Source organism: Gymnoscopelus microlampas (assembly GCF_963454915.1).
Source record: "Gymnoscopelus microlampas genome assembly, chromosome: 3".
Classification (NCBI taxonomy): Eukaryota; Metazoa; Chordata; class Actinopteri; order Myctophiformes; family Myctophidae; genus Gymnoscopelus; species Gymnoscopelus microlampas.
The window spans coordinates 2,444,613-2,463,408 of NC_139940.1; the positions used below are offsets into that span (position 1 = coordinate 2,444,613).

The following is an 18,796-nucleotide window of genomic DNA, read 5'->3' on the forward strand; positions in this document are numbered from 1 at the left end:
TTTGGTTCTTGACTCTTATACCTGCACCTCCATTGTTTTTGAAAAATTGTTGAAACAGGTTGTGATTGAAATATAGTTGAGGGATAGTCAAATCTTAACATAAATACATTTATTTATATCCTGTTGTACAGTACAAATGACATTCGTGTTACACTCAAAGCTGTTTAGAATATCCATAAAGATAACAATGTAAATAAATTGTCAGAACATCCTGGGACTACATTACCACATTTATCAAGGTAAGGATAACAGGTTAAATGTGTTCCCTTTAGTATTTCTTTTTTAAATAGAGAAGCTGGATCTGCATTAAATATTGAGCCTTTTAAATGAATATATGTCTTGTAAAGGTAGTCTATCTTATTTAAACGTCTGGATTTAATTATAAGTATTCATATCCTTATAATTAAATAGACGTTTAAATGACGTCTAAATAACGTCTATGGGGTCTACATTTGATATAAAAATAAACGTTTAACAAACGTCTAAATATAGCTTTAGACGTATATTAGCTGTTATTTAGACGTCTAAGAGGTATATATATAGACGTTGAATAGACGTCTTTTAAACGGCTAGGCTAAACCTATACCGCTAAAAAACTTTCACCAGTAGACCAATTATAAACCTGTTTTAGCCTAGCCGTATAGGGGCCATTTAGACGTGTTTTATACGTCTATTAGACCGAAAAATGCTCAGTGGGTTGTCACACCTCTTCGAAAAAAACTAAAGCCAGACAAAGTGAACATGCTGACATTTTTGCACTTCAATCTACCTTGAAAAGGGCTAAGGTTTCACATCTCACTCTCTAGGCCAAAAGGCTAGCAGCCAAAGTTAAAGTTTTTTGTTATTTTTCTTTTCAGAGAGCACATCTCACTCTCTAGGCCAAAAGGCTAGCAGCCAGTGTTAAAGTTTTTTGTTCTTTTTCTTTTCAGAGAGTACACTGACTCTCTAGGCCAAAAGGCTAGCAGCCAGTGTTGAAGTTTTTTTTTTTTTTTTTTTTAAAGAGTAGTACAATCGGTGTGTGCATTGGGCACTACTGTGGCACTTTATTTTCACTCAGACAGTGTCTTCTACACGTTTGGCAGATGCACTTTGTTTTCGATTACAGTGGCCTGTTTATTGTTGCTTTGACCTCGTTGTACATTCACATGGTATATCTTTGTGTGTTGTTGGACATGATGCAGCCTTTTTATTTTTTACAGAACAGTGCCAGTGTTCAGGACAAGTAGTTTGTTACCAAAAAAGGTTCAAAGAAAGTATGAAGTACAGTTTGCACTTGCATAGTTGCATTACAGTTGCACTTTATTGTTTGGTTGCACTGTAGCAGTCTCTTTGTGTGTTGTTGGACATAATGCAGCCTTTTTATTTCTTACAGAACAGTGCCAGTGTTCAGGACAAGTAGTTTGTTTCCAAAAAAGGTTCAAAGAAAGTATGAAATACAGTTTGCACTTGCATAGTTGCATTACAGTTGCACTATTGTTTGGTTGCACTGTAGCAGTCTCTTTGGGTGTTGCTAGACATTAGGCCTGTCAAAAAAAATCGATTCATGAATAAATCGCGATTCTTAATGCCACGATTTTAAAAATCGAATCAAAATATTAAAATCGATTTTTTTATTATTTTTTTTTTTTTTTTTTTTTTTTTTTTTTATAAGTTAGTACCTTTTTCACTGGCACTTTGTCTGAAATCAATGTCAGAAAGACTGACTGACATGATCTGGCTGCATTGAAGTGTATGATTCAACTTTTCATGGTTTATATTATATTAAAATGTCAAAAATCGCAATAAATCGCAGAATCGAATATCAATTAATCGCAGAATCGCAATTTTAATCGAATCGGCACCCTAGAAAATCGCAATAAATCGCAGAATCGAATCGAATATCAATTAATCGCAGAATCGCAATTTTAATCGAATCGGCACCCTAGGAATCGATTTTGAATCGAATCGTGAGGTAAGTGAATCGTGACACCCCTACTAGACATGCAGCCTGGAAGAAAAATATTGTGTTATGTAAAGAGCAGAGATGCTCGTAGGCCTGCGTCCTGCGTCGCTGACGCACCATATTGCGAAAGGACGCATTCATGACAACTCTAGTGCGTCCATGGGACGCAGCTCCGATTAGCTCCGATAATATATAATATTTGTCAGCTGTGATCTACATGGACTCTCTCGGTTAGGCACCGTTGGTGGAGAAGTATAACTCTCCGGTTAGACACCGTTGTACTGGAGAAGTATAACTCGGTTAAACGGCGTTGTGTGGCAGAAGCAGCAGCACAGCCCCTCGCTGTTAGTCTACGCTACACACACACAGAGAGAGAGAGAGAGACGGCATGAGGACCTGCTCTTAAACGTGTTAAAACGTCTTGGATAGACCACTGTCTGGAATAATAACTGATCATCATACATACAGGTCTACTACTAATCTTTGTTGCTGTTGTCATCTTAAATTGACCAGCCAAAGTAAAATCCCCGATTTTAGAGTGTTCTCCCACTTGCTTGGAGATCAGAGTGAGTGGTGGATTAACGCATGTTGCCAATCAGCTGTGTAACATTAGCAGGTTAACGATGGCTCGTTGATCCTATGCATTTGACCCTGATTTGACCACAAAGGCAAACAAAAGCACTAATTAATGGCAGCTGTAAGTAACCGGTTGTCTATCGTCTGTGTCTTGTGTATGTTTAATAGGCAACTGGATGTTTTCTGTAGCTTAGAGATATAACAATTAATTCCCTGAAGAGGGTAGACCCTCTCCCTCATGCTAAACTTAAAGTGACTTATAAGGTTCCACTTCTCCTCAAAAAGACAACTTTATTTTCCTTTCTCAATGACAAGCCTAATAGTATTATTGCATGTTGACTATGTGCAATAACTGCAAGCCAATGTTCATAGGCATTGTCAGTATTTGTCTTCATTATTTCTTGAATTCCTATTTCTTTATTTGCCAATACTTCCACTGTAAGCCAGTGTTTTCAGTCTACACAATAAATAGTAAAAATAAATTCTACATTCATAAATAATACAAAATAAAATAATAATAATGATTAAAAGGTTCTATGATTAAATGTATTCTATTGGTCAAAGGTATGTTAAATCCACCTGTTGCCCACTACTAGTATTTCTTACCATAAGGTGTGCTAATACTACAGAATCATATACATTTGAAAAAATATATTTATGATTTTTTAATATATGTATATATATCGGTATCGGTCTTGAAAAGCAGGAACGGGTCGCACTGATCTAGATCTGCTATTTTCACAATATGTATCTGTGGAACTGAATCAAACTAAATTAAGTGCCTCAACTCCTAATTCCTCAGGGTGGGGGGTCCCCAGTTAAAATATGATTATTTTGGGGGGTCGCTGCCTGAAAAGGTTGAGATCCACTGCATCAGGATATAATGTACACAGTCACACACGCATAGAAGATATGGAGATTGGAGATCAAAGAAAACGATAGGGGGGGGGACGTGTAATTGGGGACCCATAAAATGTCCCTGGGACCCATCTAAAAGACCACCCTTGCATCCCAGGACCCATTACATTGAAAACCTAGCAACATCACTGAAAGAGAAGAGACCTTATTGTGAATAATTGAAGTTGAGAGATTACTTGTGGTGTTATTAAAATGTATGTTTACATTGTCTTTCTCTACCTCCATGTGAGACAGTCTTGGATGTTTACAAATTGCCCCTTGTCTGTGTGACAAGACAATAAATATTCTTTAACAGAAATGACAGGTCATGTGATTTCACTATTTTTTTTTGCATTTTCAGAATTTTATAAGCAGCGCGCTAATATCTTGATAATATCGTAATCGTGATTTTTGGCCACCATTATCGTGATATGACATTTTCTAAGCAGCGCGCTAATATCGTGATAATATCGTAATCGTGATATTTTTGGCCACCATTATCGTGATATGACATTTTCATATCGTCCCATCCCTAGGTGGGACTGTGTGGTCTCTGCTCTACATGTAAAGTGTCTTGAGACAACTTGTTGTGATTTGACACTTTAATCAAATTGAATTGAATTGATTTGAGGTGGAAGAAGTGATCAACAGCCTGCCAAATAATAAAGCCAGTGGCGCTGACGGGGTCACATATGAGACCCTAAAAGCCACTAGGCAGGTGTCATCTCAAATCCTGGTAAATATATTTAACACTTGCCTGTTGAATAGAAATGACTCATTGGCAGGTGCATTAATACACAGAATCCCTAAAAAAGACAATATTCCTGACAACCCTTCTACGTGGAGGGACAAGTATTCATGAAGTGCATATTGGCACGCATTCTGCCCTGGCTCACAGTCATTGGCTCTTAAAAGCTTCATTCTTTCACTTATGGAAAATCCGCTACTAACGTTTTGTCGGCAGAGGTCCAAAGTTCATGTGTAAAACGTTTTGTGCAGATTGCTCAAAAATTCCAGGAGGAGATAGGTTTTAACTATTGCAGTTTTATGACAATAATTCATCTGCGCCTAACACACACATGCAGACTCACATTTGTTTGAAACTTTGCAGTAATGTAGAGGGTCATTGCAAATATCACTGAAATCAATCTTACTCAATTGGCCAAAGAGGGGCGCTATAGCAATTTCTTTAACATGCAAACTTTAAACAGGCATAAGTCATGCCTCGTTTAGCCGAAAGTCGTGAAACTTGCTTACACTAGAGCCTTGACTCATGAGGAACACGTGTATCACTTTGACCAGTAAGCTCCGCCCTTTCCGCCATATTGAGCAGTTTGAAAAATATTTAAACCCAGGATTTCTCAGCAATTTGTGTGAAACTGTGTCATCTATGTGAACTCCTTTTTCACCAGTTCAGGTCTGGTATTCCAATGGCTGATTGGTAAACCCTATGCCTTGCAACCACAGGGTCGCCGGTTCAAGTCTCACCTCATGCAGACTTCATCTCAATTGCATTGCACATAACATGAATGTATCAATGAATAAATGTGCAATTGTTAAATGTGCAATTACAGCATATGACAGCTTTAGTTACTTGTTACTTTGCAGATTTAATTATTAATACAACACCTACAGTAACACCACATATAGCCGTTCTACAATGTGACGCGTTATGAGCTTGTAGATATATAATAAGAAATCCATGCTGTATTATAACTTACCACACATGATATCCATATATGTCTATCCAATGGCTCAGTCAGTACACTGTCTACCTGCAAGTCTGTAGGTCCCTGGTTCAAACCCCAATTTAACCAGTCCAAATATAATTTACTGAACAAAAATCATGACTTTGTTTATAAATGCAGGCTCTCTCTCTCTCTCTCTCTCTCTCTCTCTCTCTCTCTCTCTCTCTCTCTCTCTCTCTCTCTCTATTACATATTACATATTACATAAATTACAACATTTTAAAAATAGTTATCATAATGAAACTTCCACAGTTGATTACTTACATGAAGACAATGATTTATCGTATTACAAGTTTTCTGAAATTGTATATTTAAATATGCAAATTAAGCATTTAGTCCATGAGCCAGAGCCCCAGAATTGAGCCAGATAAAAAAATAACGTATTAACATCTTAACTAAATGAAATAAGAATATTGACTCTGGCTTTGTCCAATGTTCCAATGTTGATTCTGGAAAGTTATGCAAATTCGGGCATATTTTCCTAATGCCTAATTTGCATATTTAAATATACAATTTCAGAAAACTTGTAATACAATAAATCATTGTCTTCATGTAAGTAATCAACTGGGGAAGTTGCATTATGATAACTATTTTTTAAATTGTCATTTTTTTTCACCTGTCATGTACTATGGGGAAAATAACAAAATGTGTGATAAATATGAAAAAGCTGCTCCTGTGGAAAGGTTATCATATATGTATTTACAGGTGCAATGCATTATTGTTAATTAGCAGCAGTAGCATGTTTTTTCAAGTCAGTGGCAGACAGTTGTTTACTTTTGGTAAAATACTATCCACTGTTGGACTAATCATCATGCCTGTTTTCATTAAGTTCATCTTAAGGTAATTAAGACAGATATGCATGTACCTTTTGTCACTTGTCTATGTTATTGTTTTTTCTTCCTTGGTGTGTATGTCTGTGTGACATCAAATGTGTATAATATGCTCACGTTTAAGACATTATAGGCTTACTGCTAGCTTATTCTCTTCAATTTCTATTTGCTGCGTTTGGAGTGAAACTGCTCTGGTCTGTAACTGGTCTGTTCATGTGGTACTGTTGTGTTGTGTTGTTGCATAGTAGACTAATGAATAGAATCAGTCAAATGGATTGCTTATCACGACAGGCAGGCTATTTCTTTTGTTCTGCTCTCTAACCGTGCCACTGTAAAAACGGAATTGTGCATGTCAAAACTGCCCTAAAGATACACCTTCAGGAGGCTGCAATTCAACAATGGCTCCTGTCTAAGTCTTAACCTACCCCCCCTAACCCCCCCCCCCTGTTTATTTGCTTCCCATGTATTTTTTTTTCTTCACTCTTCATACCAGTAACCTGTAAGCTGATTGTATGACATTCTGGATATTAGTGTGTATATCTGTCTGTCTCTTATATGTCATCATGATTTGTGTGCATGGGGATCTCATCTTAAACAAGCTCAGTGCTTAATGAGTCTGACCGAGCGGGGGAAAAAACAATGACGCTTTGCCCCCCCCGACGTCTCTGCTTAACGATAGATGGACAGGGAGCAAATCACCTCCCGACAGCTACTCTAAACATGTTCATACTGTTGGATTATCACAAACTGCATGTACATTTCTGTTTTCTGTCGTTTTGATTATTGATGATATTGCTTAGCAAAAGACTGGGCAAGTGGGTAGGCAGGGCAGCAATTTACGCCCTCAAAATCTTCACTGAAACGTCACTGAAAAGTTCTGTGTCTCTTAGTGTTTGAGAGATATTTATCTGAAGGTTTAAACTACGATTCAATTATAGACATGTTCAAGTGCAAGCCCCGTGGTCTCATGCTGTAGCAATGAGCACTATCACAATATAGAGCTATTTAACACTTATTTTAACCAAAGTAAATCACTTACTCTACCTTTAACCCTAACCCTAATCTCACAAACACTATGCCTAAACCTAACCTCGCGTCAACAGTCTTTCCACCTCGGAGGAAGGCCTGGTATGCGTTACTAAAGACCTGTGTGATCCGGTCTAGGCCACGCCTACTGAAAAAAAAAATCCTCTTTCCGGATTGTCGTGATCCGGTTTTGCGGTGCCGCTTTGTTTTGGTTCCCCAATCCCTATTTAAATGGAATAGAATTTCCCCGTGGGATGATACGGATAATACAGATGCTGAATAGTCTCCGGAAAGTACACTCACATTTATATTTAAAAAATAAGCTAAACTTCGCCGCATCAAGGATTTTATTAGGGCGGACCTATTTTGGGGTGACGTCTTTCCGGATTGTGCGATCCGGTCACCTGATGATGCGGATGACACGCATGGTGACGTAGGGCTACTTCCGCTTCCGACCGGATCATAGACCCAAAAAGCTTTGCTTCCCAGGCTAGCCTAAAACTAACCTCAAAACCCTGTCTGGACGAAACACCAGGAAAAGAGACTCTCCCACATTTAAACAGCAAGATGTTTTTTTCCGGGAAGCAGAGTTGCAATTGGTCAGTTCAGTGGTGTCAATTCAGCAAAAGCTAAGGTATGGCGAGGTCATAATGACAGCATTAATAATATCACAGGCCACCAAACACTCATAGGTTAATAGTGTACCAAACAAGTCTACATTGTAACATTTCAATGTGCGCAAATGGCTTTTTCAATTAAGCCTTTTCAAATGCAGTCTCATCCCTCTACTACAAACAGAAATACATCAAACTAGAAAAAGTGCTCCTCGGAGCACAGGTCTCCGCCAGGTCAGGTAGGATAGTGTGGGGCAGGAATGTACGGAATTCGCCAATCAGGCTGGAATGTGAAAAATCAGGCGGATCGGACGGATCTGTCTTGATCAGTTGACTATAGAGATCATGTGTACCGATGTGCGTGTTGTTTGGATAAAATCTGAAGGAGTAATATTAAAACAATGAGTTTTATATAATTTGGCCTCCTGGTGGCGCTATAATAGGGTAATGTTGAAAGGGTGACATTTGTTTGTCAACGTAGTGCAAATGTGTGTGCGAAGTTTCACCGCAATCGGACGCTGCGATTTGCAACATTTTGTTCAAAAAGGGCCACTCCTGCAAACTTTAGATGTCAATCTTAGCCAATCAGGATGGAATATGAAAAATCTAAAATCTTTATCACATGACTAGAGATCATGTGTACCGATTTGTGTCACCGGCTTCGAATGCTATCAATGCATTGAATGGGAGATTATCACGTTTTATCAGACCATTGAATGGGCGAAGTAGGCGAGCTACCGTCTACCCCGCGATTTGTCAGACCATTCATTGGGCGTAATCAGGAGCTACTGACCTACCGACGGAGGCGGAGCAGTCCCCACAACAATATTTACGATTCTGTGCGTATCGGTACATAACTCGAACGGCGCTGAGTAGGCACAGGCGAGGGTCGCACCGCTCCGGGCGGCAACTCAGTCGCCTTAGCTCCTTCGGTGGCCCGTCGCGGGGCTCCACCTCGCCTGAGACTGCGCGCCTCCGTCATGGTCCGAAACCGAAACTACCAAAACCAAAACCGAAAGTAAACTATTTAAGTCATCTCCGTCGGTAGGTCAGTAGCTCCTGATTACGCCCAATGAATGGTCTGATAAATCGCGGGGTAGCCGGTAGGTCGCCTACTTCGCCCATTCAATGGTCTGATAGAACGTGATAATCTCCCATTCTATGCATTGATAGCATCCGAATCAGGTGTTTGTGTGAAATTTGGATAAAATGTGAAGGAGTAATATCAAAAAATTTGTTTTATATAAGTCTGCCTCCTGGTGGCGCTATAAAAGGCAGATGTGAAAAATGCAGGGCAAAGGTTTTTTCCTGACCTTTAGGGAGTGCACATACAAAGTTTTACACAGATCGGTGCAATTATAGGTAAAAACAGTAATCGGCATGTTATAGCGCCACCATGAGGCTGATTTGAAAATGTTCAAGTGGTATTTCTTCCTCGGCATAGTGGGAATATGTGTGCCAAATTTCAAGGAAATTGCATGCTGTGTTCATAATTTGAGGCATTTTGTTCAAAACGGAGCACTCCTGCAAACTTTGTAAGCCATTTTGCCTATCAGGATGGAATATTAAAAATCTGAAAGACTAGTTTTGTGTAATGGCTAGTCACTATAGCAATACTGTGTACCGATTCGAGTGACGTTAGGGCAAAATCTGTAGGAGTACTGTCAAAAAAAATGTTTTGCAAAAAGCGGCCTCCTGGTGGCGCTATAACAGGCCCATGTGAAAAATTTGGGGCAAAGGTTCTGAATTGGCATCCAGGGAGTGTGTGTGCACAGTTTCGCTGCGATCAAGCCAACGGTGCCGGATATTACCTGTTCACAGACGGACACACACACACACACACACACACACACACACACACACACACACACGGACCGACGGACGGATGGACAGGGTGCAACACATACTCTCTCGCCATGCCGGAGACAATAACATTCAAACGTGTATAGTCTACAGTGTTTATTCAGTAACAGTGTTAAATAGCTCTATAGTGTGATAGTACTCATTGCTATAGAGTGTTTGTTCAATGAAGGAGTCTCCCATGTCTCTCCAGCTTTTTATTAAACATTATATTATATATATACTGTATATATATATTTTTTTTTTCACTTACCCTACCTTTAAAGTTGTACAGTGCAGATTTAAAAAAAAATGACCAGCAGCCTCTGCCGTCACTGCAGGCCGTTCATTTATCCTTTGTTACCCAGAATTCCATTCGTTTTCACCGGAATACGGAAGCATTTCAAAAAGCGTTCTTTCAATTGTTTTATACGATCTGTGGATCGTATCTCTTAACCAGTGGAGCTTTAGTTACCGTGAGCTGTGTTTTCTTTTTCTGTTGTTTTTCGATCTTCAAATCATACAATCTCTTAAAATCAGCATGAGTTTCTTTTTGTTATTAGTGCGGTAGTTCCTGGCCAAACAGGAAACCGATGCGGTAGTTCCTGGCCAAACAGGAAACCGGTGCATTTCCGCTTTCGCTTGACGTCATTTTGCCGCTTGACGTCATTTTGCCGGGAAAGTCCACCCCGACATCGTTCAATAGAAAATATATAAATAAAAGGCTTTCGGGGGTGAAATTCATGGAGTGGGTGTTGTGTAACATTTGCCATTCATAAAAGATATACAATTTAACTTTAGTTTTATTGAAAACGTTACCTAGTATTACTTTAAGGTTAAGTTTAGACATAGTGTTTGTGAAGTTAAATGTTAAGGTTTAGGCTCAACCTGGGCGACAACAATGTTTCTAATGGTTACAGTAGAGAGAGATATGAACAGAAGCTAGGAGGAAAGCAGTCAGAAATGGAAGGAGAGAGGAAAGAGGAAAGGAAGAATTTAATGGACAAACACTTTGTTCACTGCTACAGCTGATGTGACCAGCAGAGGGCACTACAGTCACAGGTGTGAGTAACTAGCTCTGTCCATACATACTGACTGAAGGAAGTTTGCTTATTGTTTTATTAAATCACACGTTTTCTGATTAGCAGATCTGACTCTATGTAACATTGATTTATTAATTATTGGGCGAGTAAACAGTGAGATAAATTATTAAAAAATGCTTTGTGTTCTACAGAACTGATTTTCAACCTGGACCCCCAGTGTGACCCCCTGTGTGAAACAAGCTCTGTGCTTTTATGAGTCTTCCAGTTTAGTAGACCTTGTATTGTGAATTTGTACTTCCATGTACTGTTGTTCTCATGTCTTACTAAATAAAGTACATCAATCAATCAATCAGACCATGGACCCCCAGTGTGACATACATTAGACCATGGACCCCAGTGTGACATCCATTAGACCATGGACCCCCAGTGTGACATCCATTAGACCATGGACCCCCAGTGTGACATCCATTAGACCATGGACCCCCAGTGTGTCATCCATTAGGCCATGGACCCCCAGTGTGTCATCCATTAGACCATGGACCCCCAGTGTGACATACATTAGACCATGGACCCCAGTGTGACATCCATTAGACCATGGACCCCCAGTGTGACATACATTAGACCATGGACCCCAGTGTGACATCCATTAGACCATGGACCCCCATTTGAAATAAATGTTTAGCTCTGGGACCACTATTTACACTGTAAAATCCTCTATGGCCCTAATGTTGTCTTCTCCTGCCTTTCATCAACCATTATTTTATCAAAATAAATGGTCAAAATGTGTCGGAAATGGTGAAAACAGCAGATCTACAATGCAATGTACAATGAAAGATGACCAACCCTGTACCGTTTAATCTCATGTAACAACTTGGATGTTTTCTGCATCTAGTTTTCAACACTCTCCATTGACAGTTCATTCATGACACAGAAAAGTCCTTCTGATTGTATTAAACTACGTTAAACTCATTAATATTGAAGCTGTACAGACAGCTTGGATTTTCCTCTTTGTCTGTGTCAAGTCTTTGTCCATTTGTACACTCTCAAGAGTTACATTAACACTGCTAACATGCTGGATCTCTGTTGTATGTATCTGCAAACCAAACAAATCCACCGTATCTGATGAACTCCTTTCTGTCAATAATCTCTTTGCAGCGATAATTCTTCCATGTGTTCAAGTTTGGAAGCACTCGTTATAAATCACTATAAAAAGAAGATGACATAATCATCCTTTTTATAAACTACTTTTATCATATATACATCAATACCAAGGTCCCAGTCAAATGCAGGAGAATCCACTATCGCTCCCCGCGACCTCGTTGCAGTCTGGTCACTAAAAAGGAACTAATGGAGCTACAATGGGAGAAGCTCCGCACAAGGCTATGTCCGTCGCCCGGCTAAAATAAACACACACCTCACACAAGCTACTCTACCAAACCCCCCCAGAACAGAATATACAGCAGTATTTATACCATGTTACACCTAATATGGGATTGCCTCCCAAATGGTTGAAACATTTCAGTAGACAAACCTAATGTGTTTTCTTCTGTATAGTAAGCCATTGCATAAGAGAAAGTTGTGGTGGCCGACAGCATCAGGGAGCAGAGATGGTGTCTGCAGCAGCAGACGGTCGACTTCCCTTCAAACGTCTGCGTTGTCGCCCGCCTCGCCTGTTCCTATTCTTCAGCAGAGTGCGTTGCTCTCTGCAAGGTCACCCAGCTGCTCCGGGGTCATCAAAGGCCCGGGGTATGACTAGACCAAATGCATGAATGCATGCATTCATTGATTCCGAAATGACAGTTGACTAAACTGTTTGTTGTGTGTATAATCACCTGATTCGGATGCTATCAATGCATAGAATGGGAGATTATCACGTTCTATCAGACCATTGAATGGGCGAAGTAGGCGACCTACTGTCTACCCCGCGATTTATCAGACCATTCATTGGGCGTAATCAGGAGCTACTGACCTACCGACGGAGATGACTTAAATACTTCAGTTTCGGTTTTGGTTTTGGTTGTTTCGGTTTCGGACCATGACGGAGGCGCGCAGTCTCAGGCGAGCTGGAGCCCCGCGACGGGCCACCGAAGGAGCTAAGGCGACTGAGTTGCCGTCCGGAGCGGTGCGACGCTCGCCTGTGCCTACTCAGCGCCGTTCGAGTTATGTACCGATATGGACAGAATCGTAAATATTGTTGTGGGGACTGCTCCGCCTCCGTCGGTAGGTCAGTAGCTCCTGATTACGCCCAATGAATGGTCTGACAAATCGCGGGGTAGACAGTAGCTCGCCTACTTCGCCCATTCAATGGTCTGATAAAACGTGATAATCTCCCATTCAATGCATTGATAGCATTCGAAGCCGGTGGTATAATAACTATCAGCTGTGTGTGCAGGCCAGGGCTGTAGAGAACAGCACTAGAGCAGAGGATGTGGTCACATAGAGAAGCCTGTACGCATCACATTTAGCACTGAGAGATGACAGATTGTGAAACATTCAACATAACCACAAGCCTGTGCCTTGCACTGCAACCACCATCTTTGCAGGTCTCTGTACAAACATACACTGAACTGTGACGACGTTTCTATGTTTTCTAATGCTCAAGTAAAGTCAAAGTACGTCCACATTGTTCGTCCAAAGTACGGTTGCACCGGGTCTGGGTCATAAACACAACTTGCAACCACTTGCCCAAACTGCACCGAGTCTGTGCGCGCACCTGCTCACGCTTTGGTGACCATATGTCCCGATTTGTGCGGGACAGTCCCGCATTTCAGTGACTTTTCAAGCGTCCCGCAAATTGAGACGCTGTCCCGCATTTTGATTGATAGGTTCCAGTTTTCAAATGGCCGTTTAAAATTGGCTGTGCGCAGGGGAGCAGTGGAGCCTGTCATCAGGGGGCGGGCCGTGTGTGTGTGTGTGTGTGTGTGTGTGTGTGTGTGTGTGTGTGTGTGTGTTTGTGTATGTGTGTTACGGCCAGGGGGCCGTTGTTATTATTATTAGTATTATTATTAGGTTATTATTTGTTAAGGTGCTGTCATATTTGTTTTCTATATTCCATAAGAGTTGCAACATGATGAGTGAGAGCGCTGGCCTGGGCGTTGGCTGATCACTCATTGACAATCTCAGTCGTCCTGTGGCATGGGGGCGTGGCTTGACGACGGATCGGCACGTGGGGAGTGATCACCCCCACGGATTGGCCTGCTCGCTTCGTTTCCATGGTTACGACTGACAGACCGGCTGCAGATCTTCTACAAAGGCTCATTCGTATCTGACACTTGTTGGGGAAACACCAGCACTTACTAGTGTGAGCGGAGACTCTGTCCCTCCTTTCCCCCACCACCTATTCTATGAACTACCAATGACTATGGTGCCTTAGAGCTCCTCTTGAGGAGGCTTCTGTTCTGTTTGTTTAGTTATCATTTGTTATTGGTTAGCCTGTTTAGTTTCTTTGTGTTTCATTCCTTTGTTCATTCATTCATTCTCATATTTTCGTAGTATTCATTTGTTTTGTTATTTGTTCCAAGTTCCACTCAAACACATTGTATTCAGTATTACTCTATACTCCTGCTGTTTGTGAGTAATAAATACAATTTAATTCATTCAAGTGCTGTGGTTTCCGTCATTATGTTGCGATCCTTAGACTAGACCTAAAGGGTCGTAACATAATTGGGGGCTCGTCCAGTCCAGTTTGTGTGGTGGTTTGGGTCGGATCCAGGCCATTACACAAACGGGGTTCTCGGTTTGGCGTGAAAAAAAAAAAAAAAAAAAAAAAAAAAGTTTTTTTCTTTTTTTCGTTAGGCTAATTCATTATTTTGATTAAGCTAAGGCAATCATTATTGGTTAAAGTAAGTAGCAATAGTAGGGTGGTTGCGGGGTGAAAGAGGTATATTTTGCTTTAAAAAAAAGATTGGCAGGTAGTATATTGTACTAACGGGGTATAATCATGTCCTCTGGTCAGGTAGAAGTAGTACAAGTCCTCACTGATGAACACTTAAGCCAGTGCACAAAAGTAGAACTGTTGGCCATAGCTAAAGATTTCAAGATCTCTGTTTCGGCTGGGGCCCGAAAGGCAGAGATACAGGCCAGTGTGTCGCAGCAACTAAAGGAGAGGGGCATCCTGGAATCGTCAGAAGCAGCGGCGGTGAGTATATCTGGGGGTGTAGCTGGGGGGGAGCCAGACACTCTCTCGGCAGCCCCTGGAGGCCATGGAGGTGCGGATCTCCATGGCTCAGACTCTGATTCCGAACCAGAACCGCCTGAAATGTCTGAGCAAAAACAACCAGTAGCTGAGGGGGATATGGGTGATCTAGGAGTGGCCCTCCGCCTCCGAGAGGTGGAGCTCCAGATGAAGCGGCTCGAGCTCCAAACCGCGGAGGTTAACCTCCAGCGGCAGAGCAAGGAGCTCGAGTTGTTTCATCTGCGGGTGAGGCTTGATTCTGACCGGTCACCTGCCTCTCAGCCTGTAGCTGCGACGGGATCCAGTCCCCTCCCTGAGCGCACTGAGCCTGTATTTGACATCACTAGGCATGTTAACTTAGTGCCTCCCTTTAAGGAAAAGGAGATAGATTCCTATTTTCATGCATTTGAACGTATAGCAGCAACTGTGAAATGGCCCAGAAATATGTGGAGCTTATTGGTGCAGTGTAAATTAGTGGGCAAAGCCCAAGAGGTTTGTACTAGTCTATCTATTGACCAGAGTTTGGACTACGAAATTGTTAAGGCAACAATTCTTCGGGCGTATGAATTGGTCCCTGAGGCATATCGTCAAAAATTTAGAACTACTGAAAAAACTGCCAATCAAACTCACGTTGAATTTGCACAGGAGAAATGTGTGCAATTTCAAAAGTGGCGTAAAGCAAGCAAGGTATACAACTTTGACCAGCTCTGCGAGCTGATGCTGTTAGAGGAGTTTAAGTCATGTCTGCCAGAGAGAGTTGTAGTCTATCTGAATGAGCGAAAGGTGGAAACGATCGCTAAGGCTGCTATTAGTGCGGATGAATTTGTGTTGGCTCACCGTCCCATTTTTCAATCTGGGCGTCGCGAAAGAGGCTCAGATGGAAAAGCTGGTAAACAGTACCGTAAGAGAAGGTCCTCAAAAAGCCCGCCGCCCTCTGGTAATGGTAACAGTGCCTCTTCGGAGGCTAGGGAATGCAACTATTGTCATGAGGAGGGGCATCTCATTTCCCGTTGCCCCGCGCTCGAGCGCAAAGGCAAGCAGAGCTCCAATTTGGATAGTTAAATGAAAGTCACTCTGAGGCGCATGTAATGGGTTGGTTGTGTTTTTTAGTGAATTTGTGATGCATCACTGTTGTTGAATGTCCTTTTGTTTAGCTCCTGCCGTGTGTGCGCACACATGACAGGAGAACCGTAGCGTTAGTGTTTCGTTGGGCCCCACTCAGTGATTGTGTATTCAATCGTCGGAAAGTCCCCTTTTGTTTACTTAGACTTATGACTTGAAGTTCGTGTTGTTTTGATTTCTTATGTTCTGTGATTTTAAGCTTCTTTGGTGTGAATGGGGTACGGTGCGTAGCATACGGATTATACATTTTGTAGGCGGTACGCTGTATTGTGTGGTGCGCATTTCGTTTTACTATTTTAACATCCTGCAAGTTTCCCATTTGCAGCGTTGTTACTGTGCCCATATTGTCAGCAGACTGTTTTTTTTTTCTCCCACTCCCTTACATATTTTGAAATAGTACTCTTACTCTGATGGTTCTGGTAAAGTGTCAAAATTCCTAAATTGTGACAGGGTATTGGGCTAGTCCTTCTACCCCCACGTACTAAAGTGGAATGTTGTTTTTTTTGTCTTGCCACTCAGGGTTTAGTTGGTAAACACTCGTCACGGTCCATCTCAATGGGGGGGGGAAATTGCGAGGTGTTTTTTTTTTCCTCTCATGTGGTTGTCGTTTTGCTATGTGATGTACCGTAACCTGACCTATTCACATCTTTGGAGGTTAAAAGAGGCCAATCTTACCAACTAAGTGGTTGGCTGAGTTTGTGTCTATACTTTGTGTAAAAACCCACGCTGGAGAAAACCTCTGGGGGAGGAAGTTCTCTCTAGGATGGGGGGTGTTACGGCCAGGGGGCCGTTGTTATTATTATTAGTATTATTATTAGGTTATTATTTGTTAAGGTGCTGTCATATTTGTTTTCTATAGTCCATAAGAGTTGCAACATGATGAGTGAGAGCGCTGGCCTGGGCGTTGGCTGATCACTCATTGACAATCTCAGTCGTCCTGTGGCATGGGGGCGTGGCTTGACGACGGATCGGCACGTGGGGAGTGATCACCCCCACGGATTGGCCTGCTCGCTTCGTTTCCATGGTTACGACTGACAGACCGGCTGCAGATCTTCTACAAAGGCTCATTCGTATCTGACACTTGTTGGGGAAACACCAGCACTTACTAGTGTGAGCGGAGACTCTGTCCCTCCTTTCCCCCACCACCTATTCTATGAACTACCAATGACTATGGTGCCTTAGAGCTCCTCTTGAGGAGGCTTCTGTTTTGTTTGTTTAGTTATCATTTGTTATTGGTTAGCCTGTTTAGTTTCTTTGTGTTTCATTCCTTTGTTCATTCATTCATTCTCATATTTTCGTAGTATTCATTTGTTTTGTTATTTGTTCCAAGTTCCACTCAAACACATTGTATTCAGTATTACTCTATACTCCTGCTGTTTGTGAGTAATAAATACAATTTAATTCATTCAAGTGCTGTGGTTTCCGTCATTATGTTGCGATCCTTAGACTAGACCTAAAGGGTCGTAACAATGTGTGTGTGTGTGTGTGTGTGTGTGTGTGTGTGTGTGTGTGTGTGTGTCGAGAAACGCAGCCCAAAACACTCGCCCCAAAACACACTCGCCCCTATGTTTTTCGCCGCCAGATATACCCGGGGCGAGTGTGTTTTGGGGCGAGTGTTTTGGACGAGGCGTTCTTGTAAACAAGCAGTGAATGAAATCACGTGTTTCTGGTGGAATACTAGTCGGAAAGAAAATAATCAGGAGCTCAACAACATAAGAGGATACCAGAGCTATCTGTGCTAGCTGCAAAGTGTGCATATTTAAGCAAGTATTTTAAAACAGTGAAAGCTACCGAGGAAACAGAAATTGATAGACCCCCACCACGACTCAAACTAGCGATGTTATGGGCATCAGAGATCAGAGGATTTAGCAGCTGCCATTCTGATAATGTTAGGAGCAATGGACCTGGCAACAGTGACACTACGACCAGGTAGGGTCCAACCAAGTGTTTCTAAATGGACTGCAGTCTGCACAGAACCCTATTCATCAGATCCAAAGTAGACTAGGTAAAGACCATGTATTATGCAAGTGCATAATGAAGTTGACCGAAGTTTCTCAGCTGCATTATATGTGTTATTAATGTCTGTCTATTAGAGCTGGGATCGGGCTGATTTTTCAGCCCGAATACGACCCGTTACCGACAGCTTTGTGTCCGACCCGAATCGAACCCGACCATTAATTATTAATACTAGACCATACCCGGTGAAGGGCGCCCTTCACCATACCTGGTGAAGGGCGCGCGTCCCCTCGTATATATATAAAAATTTGCTATATAAAAGAGCAAAATAGGCTTGCTATTTTCTGTTGCCCTGCAGCAGGCTTGAGTATATTTTTGATGGCATTTTACACCACTAACAACATTAATCAGAGAATCACACATCTTTGTCACAACTCGTGTTTTGTCTTTTTTAACCAACACAGTACAAAGTACTGGACACACAGGTCATAGATGACTCAGGTCATAAACCTGGAAATACAGGAAAATAAAGATTGTATTACCATATATTCATAGCATATATGATTCACAATTAAACAGCAGGTAATGTAGCAAAGTCTATCACAGTAGAACCGAAATAGCAGAAAATGACTACAATACCCATGAGGCATTCTGAACCATGAGCCAACAACGCGTCGCCCCAGCTACCATTAAGTTACAGTGTCCAAGTTACAAAACACAAAATACACCAAAATAATACTTTTCAATGGACTACTTGGGTAGCACTGATAATATTAACCACAGTAAGGTTCATAAAGTGTGTTGATGAAACGTTTACATTGTTGATTAAGTCACGATGACGACGTTAGCATTAGCGTTAGCCGCATGCTAGCGCCAAACGTCCGTTACCTTAGCATCACGCTAACGGCTCATAGTAACTTGGTTTGGCTAATAAACATTAATCCCAACTAACGCCAACACAGTAATGGATGTAAACATACACAGACATGCTTTGGACATTATTATCAGGTTGCATGTTGGTGGTATGGG

General features: G+C 41.6%; 1 protein-coding gene across 5 annotated transcripts in view; it reads right to left on the bottom strand.

Moving 5' to 3' along the window:
* Positions 1-18,796, bottom strand: part of LOC311041590 (uncharacterized protein) — a 123,260-nt gene that overhangs the window by 83,387 nt on the left and 21,077 nt on the right. The window lies entirely within an intron of this gene.